Genomic DNA, 13,725 nt, shown 5'->3' with positions numbered 1-13,725 from the left:
ACTCAGTGGTGTCTGATTCTTTGCAACCCCATGGACTGTAGATCACCAGGCTCCTCTGTCCATGGAATTCTCCACGCAAGAATGCTGGAGTGAGTAGCCATCCCCTTCTCCAAAGGATCTTCCGGATTCAGGGATGGAACCCAGATCTCCTGCATGGCAGGCAGATTCTTTACCATCTGAGCCTGAGAAGCCCCCAGGCATGTTCCCAGGAAAGCTGCAAACTGGTTCTGATTGACTCTACAGGTCTCTGACTTAATCAGGTTATGCAGAGTGGAAGAACATGATAATTCTAGAATATCCACAGCAGGCCTCCTATGCATGTAGGCAGGTGTTGCTTCAGGGGCTTTATTTGCATTGATTCGTTTTCTCTTCATAACTAACCTATAAATACGGGTACTTTTAGGATCATTTCCTTTTTACAGATGAAGAGACTAAGGGATGCAGTGTATGTGAAACGCTTCCCAGAGTCACCGAGCTGGGGAGGGGCAGAACTGGGTGTGACCCAAGGCTGGCTGGGCCCAGGGCTAGCTCTTGGGCACTCCTGGCTGCGTGAAAGATGAGATGCAGTTGCTCTCCTGCTGAAGGAAGTCTGGATCCCCAGACGTCCCTCGGGCCATGCTAGCACATCACCCGCTCTCAAGTTTGGAGGGTCTTGCTCTCATAAAGAACAAGAGATTTGAAGGACCAGGAATCTGGTTTTGACAGACAGGCAGGGAAAAGGTGTACTTGGCAAAGAGGACAGTGTGAGCCAAGGTGCAGAATGCATCCAGGTTTCTAAAAAAGACAAATCAGGGGATCATCACTCCTTTGGACACTGGACACAGAAATGGGGTCACCAACCAGGAAGAGCTCCTCTCTGGTCAGTCCCTTCAGGCCAGCATCCTTTCCCTCCTGGGACTGGGGCAGAGATAGACCAGGGGACTCTCTCAAAGGTAGAAGCAGCTACGTACTTGGCAGGGCCCAATGCAAAGGAAAAATGTGGGGACCTCTGTCAAAAATTATTAACAATGTCAAGACAGCAACAGCAGATCATTAAACCAAGAGTGGGGCTCTTCTAAACGCAGGTCACAGAGACCTCCCTGGTAGTCCAGGGAAACCCTCCTCACATCCAATGTAGGGGGCACAGGTTTGATCCCTGGTCAGGGAAGTAGATCCCACATGCACAACTAAGACTCAGCACAGCCAAGTAAATAAACAAATGTAGGGTGCAGTGTCCCCAAGCCAGTCCTGCGCCCTCATCCCTCTGAGCTACAATGACATTATCACCTCCCTTATCTTTTCATCAAGGCAGTTCTAGGAACTGAATATCATCACATCCAAGTTCCAGGTAAAGAAACTGAATCTCCAAAGCCAAGAAGGATGTGCTCAAATTCTCAGAATTAATGAGTAACTGCATCAAGGTCAGAACAATAATAAAATGACAACCAACAGTTAACATTTGTGGAGCTTCAGAACTCAAAGCTGATTCTCTAAGCCAACATCCACGTTTGTATACACACATTGCCCACTCTGTCTCCTGCCTGTAGCTCGGGGCTCCTGTGTCTAATGAAGAGCTGAGATGGTTTCATGCATGGATTATAAAGTCTGGCCTGGACCACTTCGGTTTTTGCCCAGAGATGGAATCAACACATGTATTAGCAGCTGTCCAGTGCCATGAATACCTTCCTCAAAGCTGGGTGAAGAGTCCCAAGAGGAAACAACGGGTAGCATCTTTATAAACTGCTATTGCTTCCAAGTCAGCCTCAGCCTCAGATTGGCACAGGGACCAGGCCATCATACTCTATTCAACACAGAGTTGGAGGGCTTGCTTTTCTTGATAACTAGACAAGCCTGGTTAGAGTTTTCTATTTAATTATCACAACTTTTTTCTTCCCCGATGGTGCAGTGGTAAAAGAATCTGCAATGCAGGAGACCTAGGGAGATGTGGGTTCAATCCCTAGGTCAGGAAGACTCCCTGGAGAAGACAGTGCAACCCACTCCAGTATTCTTGCCTGGAGAATCCCATGGACAGAGGAGCTTGGTGGGCTACCATCCAAGGGGTCACAAAGAAGCGGCCATGACTGAGAATGTGCGCGCGCATGTGTGCGTGCGCGCACACACACACACACACACATCACAATTTATAAAGTGAGTTTAAAAATATAGCCCCTTATTCATACTCATTCTGTTACCCTATTCAGTCTATTTAGTCCAAAATTAAGACTCTTTCTTATCCAGATCATTTCTTTCCTGTGTGGTACAATCTAGCCATACCCTTAGATGAGTAATGTGTTTAAGACCAAAGGGTCAGGCATAATTGAATTTAGGTCCATCCCCTGGTGTTATCAGAGGTGTCAACTCAAACAAGTCTTGCTGTGTGTATGCTCAGTTGCTCAGTCATTTCTGGCTCTTTGGGACCCCATGGACTGTAGCCCACTAGGCTTCCCTGTCCATGGGATTTTCCAGGCAAGAATACTGGAGTGGGTTGCCATTTCCTCCTCTAGGAGATCTTCCCAACCCAGAGATCAAACTCACATCTCCTGCATTTCCTGCACTAGCAGACGGATGCTTTACCACTGAGCCACCTGGAAAGTCTCAAGCAAGTATCAAACCTCTTAAGCCTCAGTGGAGGACAGAGAGGTCTGGCGTGCTGCAGTCCATGGGGTGGCAAACATCAGACATGACTCAGCAGCTGAACAGCAACAAAGCCCCATCTCTCCAAGTCTGCTGAGATTAAATTCATAAATGTGTAAGTCTGCGGTGATTTCAAGAACTATATCTGATGGATATTCAAGTCCTTCCACAAGATCTGCTATGAGGTTTGAAAGCTGCAAACACTCAAATAAGAACAATCACATTTAATGAGTGCTTGCAATATGCAAAGTACTGTTCCAAGTGCTTTATAGCCTATTCCTTTAGGAAGCAAGGACCATCTTCATCATCCCCATCCTACAGATGTGAAAACTGAGGTACAGAGATGTTAATTCACCTTGAGGGGACTGGGTTTAGGTGCAGCAATGTGGGTTCCATCGTGGTTATCTGGGTCATGTAGATATTTTTTGTATAGTTCTTCCATGTATGCTTGCCACCTCTTCTTAATATCTTCTGCTTCTGTTAGGTCCATACCATTTCTGCCCTTTATTGTGCCCATCTTTGCATGAAATGTTCCCTTGGTATCTCTAATTTTCTTGAAGACAGCTCTAGTCTTTCCCATTCTATTGTTTTCTTCTATTTCTTTGCATTGATAGCTGAGGAGTGCTTTCTTATCTCTCCCTGCTATTCTTTGGAACTCTGCATTCAAATGGGTGTATATTTCCGTTTCTCCTTTGCCTTTGGCTTCTCTTCTCTATTTGTAAGGCTATTTGTAAAGCTATTTGTAAGGCCTCATCAGACAACCATTTTGCCTTTTTGCATCACTTTTTCTGGGGGATGGTCTTGATCACTGCCTCCTGTACTGTGTCATGAACCTCCATCCATAGTTCTTCAGGCACTCTGTCTATCCAATCTAATCCCTTGAAATCTATTTGTCACTTTTACTGTATAATTATAAGGGATTTGATTTAGGTCATACCTGAATGGTCTAGTGGTTTTCCCTACTCTCTTCAATTTAAGTCTGAATTTGGCAATAAGGAGTTCATGATCTGAAAAACAGTCAGCTTCTGGTCTTGCTTTTGCTGACTGTATAGAGCTTCTCCATCTTTGGCTGCAAAGAATACAATCAATCTGATGGTCAATCAATATTGACCATCTGGTGAGGTCCACATGTAGAATCTTCTCTTGTGCTGATGGAAGAGGATGTATGCTATGACCAGTGCATTCTCTTGGCAAAACTCTGTCAGCCTTCAACCTACTTTGTTCTGTACTCCAAGGCCAAATTTGCCTGTTACTCCAGGTAGCTCTTGACTTCCTAGTTTTGCACTCCAGTGGCCTATAGTGAAGAGGACATCTTTTTTGGGTGTTAGTTCATGAAGGTCTTGTAGGTCTTCATAGAACCATTTAACTTCAGCTTCTTCAGCATTACTGGTTGGGGCACAGACTTGGATTACTGTGATATTGAATGGTTTGCCTTAGAAATGAACAGAGATCATTCCGTCATTTTTGAGATTGCATCCAAGTACTGCATTCTGGACTCTTTTGTTGACCATGATGGCTACTCCATTTCTTCTAAGGGCTTCTTGCCCACAGTAGTAGATATAATGGTCATCTGAGTTAAATTCACCCATTCTAGCCTATCTTATTTAATTGATTCCTAAAATGTTGATGTTCACTCTTGCCATCTCCTGTTTGACCACTTCCAATTTATCTTGATTCATGGACCTAACATTCCAGGTTCCTATGCGATATTGCTCTTTACAGTATCAGACTTAACTTCCATCACCCATCAGATCCACAACTGGGTGTTGTTTTTGCTTTGGCTCCATCTCTTCATTCTTCCTGGAGTTATTTCTCCACTCTTCTCCAATAGCATATTGGGCACCTGCTAACCTGGGGAGTTCATCTTTCAGTGTCATACCTTTTTGCCTTTTCATACTGTTCATGGGATTCTCAAGGCAAGAACACTGAAGTGGTTTGCCATTTCCTTCTCCAGTGGACCACATTTTGTCAGAACTCTCCACCATGACCCATCCATCTTGGGTGGCCCTACACGGCATGGCTTATAGTTTCATTGAGCTCAACAAGGCTGTGGTCCATGTGATCAGTTTGGTTAGTTTTCTGTGATTGTGGTTTTCATTCTGTCTTCTCTCTGATGGATAGGGATAAGAGGCTTATTGCAGCTTCCTGATGGGAGAGACTGACTGAGGGGGAAAATAGTCTTGCTCTGATGGGCAGGGCCATGTTCAGTAAATCTTTAATCCAATTTTCTGTTGATGTGCGGGACTGCTTATTATTAGGAATATCACTAGAACAAAGCTAGTGGAGGTAATGGAATTCCAGTTGAGCTACTTCAAATCCTAAAAGATGATGCTGTAAAAGTGCTGCACTCAATATGCCAGCAAATCTGAAAAACTCAGCAGTGGCCAGAGGACTGGAAAAAGTCAGTTTTCATTCCAATCCCAAAGAAAGGCAACACAAAAGGATGTTCAAACTACTGCACAATTGCACTCATCTCACACGCTAGCAAAGTAATGCTCAAAATTCTCCAAGCCAGGCTTCAACAGTATGTGAACTGTGAACTTCCAGATGTTCAAGCTGGATTTAGAAAAGGCAGAGGAACTAGAGATCAAATTGCCAACATCTGCTGGATCATCGAAAAAACAAGAGAGTTCTAGAAAAACATCTACTTTTGCTTTATTGACTATGACAAAGCCTTTGACTGTGTGGATCACAACAAACTGTGGAAAATTCTTAAAGAGATGGGAATGCCAGACCACCTAACCTGCCTCCTGAGAAATCTGTATGCAGGTCAAGAAGCAATAGACACACAGAACAATAGACTGGTTCCAAGTCAGGAAAGGAGTACATCAAGGATGTATATTGTCACCCTGCTTATTTAACTTATACGCAGAGTACATCATGAGAAATGCTGGGCTTGATGAAGTACAAGCTGGAGTCAAGATCGCTGGGAGAAATATCAATAATCTCAGATACGCAGATGACACCACTCTTATGGCAGAAAGCGAAAAACTAAAGAGCCTCTTAATGAAAGTGAAAGAGGAGAGTGAAAAGTTGGCTTAAAACTCAACATTCAGAAAACTAAGACCATGGCATCTGGTCCCATCACTTCATGGCAAATAGATGGGGAAACAGTGGAAACAGTGACAGACTTTATTTTGGGGGGCTTCAAAATCACTGCAGATGGTGATTGCAGCCATGAAATTAGAAGACGCTTGCTCCTTGAAAGAAAAGCTATGACCAACCTAGATAGCATATTAAAAAGCAGAGACATTACTTTACCATCAAACGTCCGTCTAGTCAAAGCTATAGTTTTTCCATGTATGGATTGAGAGTTGGAGTGTAAAGAACGCTGAGCACTGAAGAATTTTTGAACTGTGGTGTTGGAGAAGACTCTTGAGAGTCCCCTGAACTGCAAGAAGATCCAACCAGTCCATCCTAAAGAAAATCAGTCCTGAATATTCATTGGAAGGACTGATGTTAAAGTAGAAACTCCAATACTTTGGCCACCTGATGCGAAGAACCAACTCACTGGAAAACACCCTGATGCTGGGAAAGATTGATGGAGGGAGGAGAAGGGGACAACAGAAGATGAGATGGTTGGATGTCATCACTGACACGATAGACATGAGTTTGAGTAAACTCTGGGAGTTGATGATGGGCAGGGAGACCAGGCAAGATGCAGTCCATGGGGTCACAAAGAGTCCCACACGACTGAGCAACTAAACTGAACCTGAATGTGAGTTCCAGACTTTGGGTTCTTCTGCACTATGGGCAGATCCTTTACCATTGGGTTCTTAGCCAGAGCTTTTAACCCTTTAATGTATAGTACACACAGATCATCTGAAGATCTAGCTAAACCCAGCTTCTAGTTCAGGAAGTCTGGGTGGGGTTGAGATACATTGCTAACAAGCTTCCAGATGATGATACTGGTCCATGAACCACACTTTTGAGTGCTGTGTGTGTGCTCAGTCATGTCCAACTCTTTGAGACCCCATGGACTGTAGCCCACCAGGCTCTTCTGTCCACGGGATTCTCTAGGCAAGAATACTGGAAAGGGTTGTCATTTCCTTCTCCAGGGTATATTCCTGACTCAGGGATCAAACCCATGTCTTGTCTCCTGTGTGATTCTTCAGAGCAGCATCAGTGACAGTGTCTCACGGGAGTTCCTTAAAAATGCCATTCATCAGGTCCCATCCCAAGCCTCAAAGTCTGGGGGTGGGGTGCAGCGATCTGTGTTCACCAAGCCCTCCAGAAGATTCTAAGGAAATCTCAGGTTCTTAGAAATGCTAAGCCTCAGTCAAACAGCTCCCACAGCCCCATCCTTTCTGGGCATCCATAGCGTGGCTACGGGAACACTCAGAGTGAGCCTTCTGCCTGTCTCAGGACTTAGATTCTTGCTGGAACCAGGGAGACACAGCAAAGGGTGCCAATGACTCTGAGTTTATCTATAATTCGTGGAGCCCCCCTAAGGGACACTATTTCCTTAAATAGAAGCCAGGGCTGTCTCTGTTATACACCTTTAATCTTCCACTCAGGTCAAGATCAAGTGAGATAAAATTATCCCAGTTTGACTCAAGTCACCGCTTTGATTCCACTACCAATTGTCAAAGGTGACTGCCACTGTGTTCTCTGGACTTGACATCCCTTCTCAGAAGTTCCCCACGTCCTGCGCTTCAGGCATTCATAGACTTTGGGAGGATAAGGTTGGTAGGAGCTGGGTGTAGTTGGAGGGGGGTATCAGGGGAGCACAGACACTGCGCAGCTGTTATCTGGAGCACCAGAAGTGTTTTGACAGTTTCCAAGATGGACATTAAATCACACACTGGAGAGAGAGTGAAGTGGGTGTCAGTCAGGCTGGGGATGGGGGTGGTACATCTGGCAACTAGCAATTGCGGGGACTGTGTGATGGGACTCAGAATGAGAATCATAAATCTTGATTATTCTCTGTCTCAGCTGATTTGATCCAACGCCGCGGACAGGGAGAGAGTTCACATCTCGCTGAAAACTGCAAAAAAACTGATTAAATGTACAAACTGATATAAATAGCCCTCGATCCATGTTAATGTTCAAACTGTCACCACCAAGGAAAAGAGGCTGCATTTTGCAGATCGGGGATCTGTTTTGATAAGAAGAGGCATGCTGGATCCCTGGGAGCCAGAGGGACCCAGCGCCCTTTCTCTGTGTCTTCATTCTAGTTCCAGGAAATAGCTAGCTATCTCCGAGATGCCAGAATGCTAGCTGCTTTTATAATGAAGGCAATTAGTACAGCCAGCCCTCCTGATTCTGAGTGCCCTCCTGTTAAAATTAGGCACCCTATAGAAAAATGGAAATGCTGCATCGTTACCATAAAGCAATAATTAAGTAAACCATTCAATTATGGATGAAAAAAGGCACTTGGATTAATAAGAATATTGTATGCTTAAGAGCATTAAAATACCAGCATATTACCATTTCTGCATACATAATGAATGAACTTGGAAACCAGAATGATTAGAATATAAAAATACTAAATGATGGTGCCCTTCCTCATAAACCACTGTTGCTGCTTGGGGTCTAGGGGTTGGGGGGGGGGGGATGGTGTGAACAGCACAAGACCCCTGGACATTCCCATCATTGCTTAGAAATACGGGTTGAGGGGCGAGATGGGAAAAGAGATGAAAAAGGGAAATTGAGTAGCTGGCAGCATCTACTTGCAGGATGGGGCCGGAAGAGTTGTCAGCATCCAGATGACAAGATGAAAGGTAACCATGTGGAGCAGGGGTTGCAAAGTCACATGCCCGCAGAGGCATCACTAACAGGTGAATTGGGCCAAAAGAAACGTAATGAGGGTGAGGTGACTTAATGAAAGTCAGCGACTCTCTGCTCCTCAGCTCCTGCCATTTTTCTGCCACCAGGAAGCATGGGTTCAATGTTGCCAGATCATGACTTTCAAGAGAACTTAGAAAAGCTGATGTTTGCCTGAAGTCTCCCAAGTAAAACACTATGTGCGTGAGACACCCTGTTGGTGAGGACCAGATACGGCTCCTGAGTCACCAGCTGTGGTCCTCGGTGTAATCTCGGGTGCTTAAACACAGAGGGTAGGGTCAGGAAACTGTGTTCTTTCCTGACCTTGTCAATGAGTGTGTGAGTGTTGAGTGTTGGTCACTCAGTCCTGTCTGACTCTTTGCAACCCCATGGACTAGAGCATGCCAGGCTCCTCTGTCCACGTGATTCTCCAGGCAAGAATACTGGAGTGGGTGGCAATTTCCTCCTCCAGGGCATCTTCCTGACCCAGGGATCAAACCCTGGTCTCTTGCATTGCAGGCAGATTCTTAACCGTGTGAGCCAGCAGGGAAGCCTTGTCAGTAATTGGCTGTCTTACTCTAGAAAAATCGTATTGCCTCTCTAAGACTCAGTTTCCTCATGTGTAAAATAAAGTCTCCTAGACTGTAAGCGCTCTGAGCTCACCTCGAAACTCCCAAAGTGTAGCAGCATGCCTGGCATAGAGCAGGTGCACAGAAAATGTCTGTTGAATGACTGGGTAAGTGAAAGAATGAATGAGAGTCCTGCATCTAGTCTCCTGGTTTCTTACCGCCAGTTCTGACCAATCCCATTCGCCCAGCTCCTCGGCCTGATCAAAATACAAACTGTGACCCCTGACTGCGTCGCTTTCTCTGTTTATACTTTATCCATTTTCCCACATCTGTTCATCCATCTGTGAAATCTTCAGGTGGTCTCCTGATTCTGGGTTAGGTCTGTGCTGGGCACGGGGCACAGAGAGAGAAAGAGGGACATCCCTGCTCTTGAACAGCATCCAATCTAGAAAGCTCAAATATCAAGTGAACTTCAAAACAGAACACAGCGAGATCAGTTCTACGACGGAGATGTGTGCAAGGCGCCATTTGGTTTACTTATTAGATCCAGGAGTCGAACTTGCCCTTGTGGAAAAAGGATTCCAGAATCCTGGTGCAGCTACCTGACTTCTGAACATTCATGTTGGAAGTTCTTCTCTGCTCCTTCCTGACAGTCCTTATACCCATAACCCTGACTGCTCTAAATCTCCCCTTAGACCCATTTGCGGGAGTTGTCTTTCTTTCCAAATGCACCGCCCTGCTTTTTCTTTAAAGCCTCTTGCCTTCTTCCACTTTTCAGAGCTAAACATCCTAAACCTAAACCTATATCCTAGCTTTATTCATCAAGGGACTGTAAATTCAGTTGCCTGAGGATACTTTCTACCTCATAGTGGAAGATCTTATAGTTCTGATCTCAGATAAACTCCATGAAGGGGTTGATGGCTTATGGGAAGAAGCATCTTCCTGGTATCATAAGACTTGCATTTTGCAATAACTCTTCAACAGAAAGTCTTGCCTTGACACAGCACCGCCATAAAAGTGTTTCTACTTTTGCCCGATCTGCACACCTCCTGTTCTATCACTATGCAAATAATTTCTGGAATTTCAACTGCCTTTTATTTCTGACTGCAACCTGGCCAGTCTTTTTCCAGCTCATGGCTTTCATGCTATATATCACCACATGCAGCGAATATCAACCAACACACAGTACCGATGCCGTATTTTCCAATTCTTTTCCTGGAGCAACTAGTTAAGCAGGCACACGGGCAGTCTGTCTCGCAAGTTATCTATCATGAGACAGCCTGACCCAGTGTGGACCACCACCTAGCAAGGATCACCATACTAATAGCCTCTCATAGTTTCCTCACCCCTCGCCTTCCAACTGTCAAGCTGTTATTGTTTAGTCACTAAGTCATGTCCAACTCTGCTGTGACCCCGCAGACTGTAGTCTGTCAGGCTCCTGTGTCCAAAGTTCCTCTAGAATTTTCCAGGAGGGGGTTGCTATTTTCTACTCCAGGGGATCTTCCTGATCCAGGGATTGAACCCGTGTCTCTTGCATCTCCTGCATTGGTAGCTGGGTTCTTTATCACTAGTGCCACCTGGGAAGCCTGTCCTGCATATTTTAACAAGAGTTCTAATCCAAGATCTGGTCTCCTTTTTCTGACCTCTTCAAACACATTTGGACCTTTCCTATGAATTTCTTATCTGATGTATTTATTTAATGAGCATTTATCAAACACCTGCTAAATTGCTGGCCCTTGAACAGGCACTGAGAATATAAAGAATGTAGCCTGACCTCTACACATGCTGGAGTGTGGGCGTAGAGACAAGTGCAAAATTGTAATGCACTATTTCAAGCCTTGAAACGTCATTTCACTGTCTTATGTGCCTTCCACTTGTCTTCCCAACAGGGATATGTCAACAGAGGTTGTGATGTATGAAATGTATTGCTAGTGTATCTGGACATTTTCATAAACAATGGAAAAATATTAGCAGTGTGTGAGGAATAAAAAATTACAGTGGTAGAATTACACATTTTAAGAAGTTTTCAATTATGCTTAGAAGAGACTTTGCTAATCAAGTTTTCTCACCTTCTCAAATCTTCATTTTTTTGTTCCTTGATCTTCCTTCTTTATTCAAAGCTCTGGCTCATTGAATGAGACACAAAGCTTGTTTTTTTTTGTTTTTTTTTTTTTTGACTACTGTTGTGTATTATATTCTTCTCTCTCAGGTCCTCAAGTTTATACATTGGACAGGAGTCTTTTCCCCACGTGCCACATGAGAGGAGGTAAAGACATGAATCTCTGTCTCCTTGTTTTACCGTAAAATAGGATTACCTGTGAAAACCACGCCCTGCTGGCTTATCTACTGAGACACAGGCCCTGTTGCCTTGGCTGATTAATTCTTGAGATTGACTTGGAATTTGTACGTATCTCCTTCACCATCATTAAAGAGACATTAATTGATTTTTCAGCTGTAGAATCTATTCTGTTCTCCAACTTTACAGCCCTCTCAATCTTAGCCAGAAATTGCAAGGCTGTTTGACCCTGGCGTGATTGTCATTCATCTTGGCTTGAGTAATACATGGGAAAAGAAGCCTAGACTCTGTAGACTTCATGTCTGTAACTCACATCTCCACCTGATATATGCCTGATAATACTGAGGTGGCCAAAAAGTTCGTTCAGGTTTTTCTGTAACTTCTTATGAAAAAACCAAACAAACTTTTTAGCCAACACAATACCTGTCCTAGATTAGTAAAACATGGATTTCACTTTCCTTTCTATTATACTCTCTGCTTGGTCTCCATTCCAACTATATTTCCTACTCACACACACAAACACTCACCAACACGTGTTGTCAGAACGTGACTAGGCAGTCCGTCAGCCAAGCCCAGTCTGAAGTCATGTTTTACTGTCCTTGTTCATGTATTTTAAACAGCTCGGTTGAAATGCTTTCAAGTCATACTGGGGCTCTCCAGTAATGGTGGGTACCAGAGAGCCCATCAGTCTTTATTCTCCACTTTCATCTATGTATCTCATCTGCCTGGCTGCTGGAAGAATCTGAATTGGCACTCCTTAGCCACAGAAAACTACTTCCAATTTCCTAACTATGCCATGCTATGCCTTCACTTGATGCCACTACACATGCTCAGAGACGGAAATGGTAACCCACTCCAGTATTCTTGCCTGGAGAATTCCATGGCCCGAGAAGCCTGACGGGCTATAGTCCATGGGGTTACAAAGACTCAGACAGGACTGAGTGACTCAGAAACACACAGATGCTGATATTCATGCTCGGACTTTTTTCCTTCCCAAGCCAGGACTAAAAGCTGAGAGTCTGGTACAGACAGGTGACTCTGATAAGCATTCAAAATTAAAGAAACTGTTGGCATCCCATCTTATAGAAGAGGAAACTTGGGGGCTCCAGAGACCAGGATAATTGTGTAATATCATGAAGCTAATAAACAGTAAATCCCAGCTTAGAAATCAGACCATCAGCTCCCAAACACACCTTCCTTTCCAACAAGTTATCTCAGTCATGCTGCCTTATTCTTCAACACTCAATTCAGATAATCCCTCCTCTGGGAAGGCTCCTTTGAGTTCCCACGGGCAGAATTAGTTGCTCCATCTTAAGCATCCCCACAGGATTATACATAACGAGTCTTTGTGAAGTTATCACACATGGTTGCATCTATTTGATTTCATGTAAACATCCCCCTGGACCAGTATTTCTCAGACTTGAAAATGACAGCACCCCAGAGTGATCCACAGATTCCCAGGTTTTCCTTAAACCTCAGTTTAAAAGCCCTACCCTAACAAACACCAATATATTTTAAAATTACAGTTTTGACATTGTAAAGCTATTTAGACTATAAAAATATTAAAAACTTCCACCTAAACTAGTCTTGAGAGAAGGAAATGGCACTCCACTCCAGTATCCTTGCCTGGAAAATCCCATGAACAGAGGAGCCTGGCGGGTTACAGTCCATAGGATCACAAAGAGTCGAACACGACTTAGCAACTAAACAGCAACAGCATTCTAATCTATGCCCCCCCTTGAAGGTAGAGGCCATGTCTCATTCATTTTAAGGTCATTATTGCACAATTTCAGACTTGGCCCAGAATGCAGCTCCTGAAAATGTCAGTTGCATGAATGAATGAAAGACAATGTGGGTTTCCTAAGAAGCGAGGAGCCACAGCCCATGCTGTTAGGATAAATTAAGGTAAAATCAAAGACTGTCTTTGCAGGGCTGATGCGCCAAAGTAAGTGGCTGCAGTTTATACCAGTCTCAAGAGTTGAGACAGTTGAACTGGTTTTTGGCCACATCTGCATTCTTCTTGCAACATGGAAAGGTGTATCCCACCTCTGATAGGGTTGGCATAGCATGTGACTTCCTTTAGCCAATTCAATGTGATTAGAAGTGAAATACATTGCTACTGGGTGGAAGGTTGTAAGAGCTGCTGAACAATCTGCCATTTTCCTTTATTCGGAACATTTCAGATGGCAGAGGCTGCATGTACTCGCATATCCAAGCAAGGATGCCACAGGGCAGAGGCTGGAGCCGACCGCAAAGGATGGGAATCATTGCTAAATGGGAAACACCCCTTTGTGGTTGTCAGCCAAATGCTTGTTTATTGTTGTTGTTGTTGTTGTTTAGTTGCTAAATTGTGTCTGACTCTTTGTGACCCCATGGACTGTAGCCTGCCAGGCTCCTCTGCCCATGGAATTTTCCAGGCAAGAATACTGGAGCGGTTGCCATTTCCTACTCCAGGGGATTTTCCTGACCCAGGGATCAAAC

General features: G+C 44.3%; 1 protein-coding gene across 1 annotated transcript in view; it reads right to left on the bottom strand.

Moving 5' to 3' along the window:
- Window positions 1-13,725, bottom strand: part of HS3ST4 (heparan sulfate-glucosamine 3-sulfotransferase 4) — a 471,763-nt gene that overhangs the window by 102,815 nt on the left and 355,223 nt on the right. The gene's annotated exons all lie outside the window — the stretch shown is intronic.

The sequence above is a fragment of the Cervus canadensis genome, chromosome 32 (assembly GCF_019320065.1).
Source record: "Cervus canadensis isolate Bull #8, Minnesota chromosome 32, ASM1932006v1, whole genome shotgun sequence".
Taxonomy (NCBI): domain Eukaryota; kingdom Metazoa; phylum Chordata; class Mammalia; order Artiodactyla; family Cervidae; genus Cervus; species Cervus canadensis.
Note: the sequence above shows the minus strand (reverse complement) of the source record. Positions and strands in the feature narration are given on the sequence as shown.